The sequence below is a fragment of the Cebus imitator genome, unplaced genomic scaffold (genome assembly GCF_001604975.1).
Source record: "Cebus imitator isolate Cc_AM_T3 unplaced genomic scaffold, Cebus_imitator-1.0 Scaffold2, whole genome shotgun sequence".
Taxonomy (NCBI): domain Eukaryota; kingdom Metazoa; phylum Chordata; class Mammalia; order Primates; family Cebidae; genus Cebus; species Cebus imitator.
In genome coordinates, this window is record NW_016107317.1 from 7124227 (window position 1) to 7125857 (window position 1631).

Sequence of the window (1631 nt, forward strand, 5' to 3'; positions counted from 1 at the left end):
TTTCTTCCCTGACTCTGTCACCCAGGCTGGAGTACAGTGGCATGATCTCTGCTCACTACAGTCTCTTCCCCCAGGATCAAGTGATCCTCTCACCTCAGCCTCCCAAGTAGCTGGGACCACAGACATGCACCACCTCCCCCAGCTAAGTTTTTGTATTTTTGGTAGAGATGGGGTTTTTCTATGTTGCCCCAGCTGGTCTTGAACTCCTGAGCTCAAGCAATCTGCCCACCTCAGCCTTCCAAAGTGCTGGGATTATAGGTGTGAGCCACTATGCCTGGCTGAAAATATATTTCTACCCCTTAGAGGACTTTATAGCATATTGATGTAATACTGATTATATTATAATATCTATAGTCATTAATAATTGATACTCAGTGAAAGAAAATATTGTTCTAGGTGATGTGACAGTTTTTATATGCCATTCCCTATTTTTAAAGATAAAGTGGGCCAGATATGGTGGCTCACACCTGTAATCCCACCACTTTGGGAGGCTGAGGTGGGTGGATCACGAAGTCAGGAAATCGAGACCATCCTGGCGAACATGGTAAAACCCCATCTCTACTAAAACACAAAAAATGAGCCGGGCGTAGTGGCAAGTGCCTGTAGTCCCAGATACCTGCTAGGCTGAGGCAGGGGAATCACTTGAACCCAGGAGGCGGAAGTTACAGTGAACCGAGATCATGCCACTGCACTCCAGCCTGGCAACAGAGCAAGACTCTGTCTCAATCAGTCAATAAAAATAAAGTGGACTGGGTATGGTAGCTCACGCCTGTAATCCCAGCACTTTGGGAGGTCAAGGCAGGCAGATCACGACATTGGGAGTTCGAGACCAGCCTGGCCAACCTGGTGAAACCCTGTCACTACTCAAAATTCAAAAATTAGCCAGACATGGTGGTGTGTGCCTATAATCCCAGTTACTCAGGAGGCTGAGGCAGAAAAATTGCCTGAACCTGGGAGGCAGAGGTTGCAGTGAGCCAAGATCGCACTATTGCATTCCAACTCTGGGCAACCAAGCAAGACTTCATCTCGCAAAAAATAAAAAATAAAATGAAGTTACATTCCTAGAATAGTGTTTATTGTTATCCAGAATGGTGTTATTGTTACCTTATTTATGAATAAGAGTCATAGAGTTCTAATAGAATCTCAGAGAAAACCAATGTAATCTTATTTTGGTTTCAGTTAGGGTACTTAATCTGAGGGCATGTAATGGAATATTAAAAGTTAAGAAAGTGGATATGACTTAGAATAGAATAAAAAATGGCAGTGATAAATTTAAATTCCAAAATTAAAAATTTGTCTTACAAGTACATTTAAACTGTGGCCAGGCACAGTGACTCATGCCTGTAATCCCAGCACTCTGGGAGGCCGAAGTAGGTGGATTACCTGAAGTCAGGAGTTCAAGACCAGCCTGGCCAACATGACGAAACGCCATCTCTACTAAAAATACAAAAATTATGGCATGCGCCTGTAATCCCAGCTACTCAGGAGGCTAAGGCAGCAAAATCACTTGTTCCCAGGAGGCAGAAACTACAGTGAACTGAAAGCTTGCCACTTGCATTTTAGCCTGGGCGACAGAGCAAAACTCCGTCTTAAAAAAAAAAAAAAACAGGCCGGGCGCGGTGGCTCAATCC

The 1631-nt window shown here is 44.1% G+C and overlaps 1 protein-coding gene across 1 annotated transcript in view; it reads left to right on the forward strand.

Annotated features, from left to right (window-relative positions):
* PLEKHA5 (pleckstrin homology domain containing A5) overlaps positions 1–1631 on the forward strand; it is a 240820-nt gene that overhangs the window by 211712 nt on the left and 27477 nt on the right. The gene's annotated exons all lie outside the window — the stretch shown is intronic.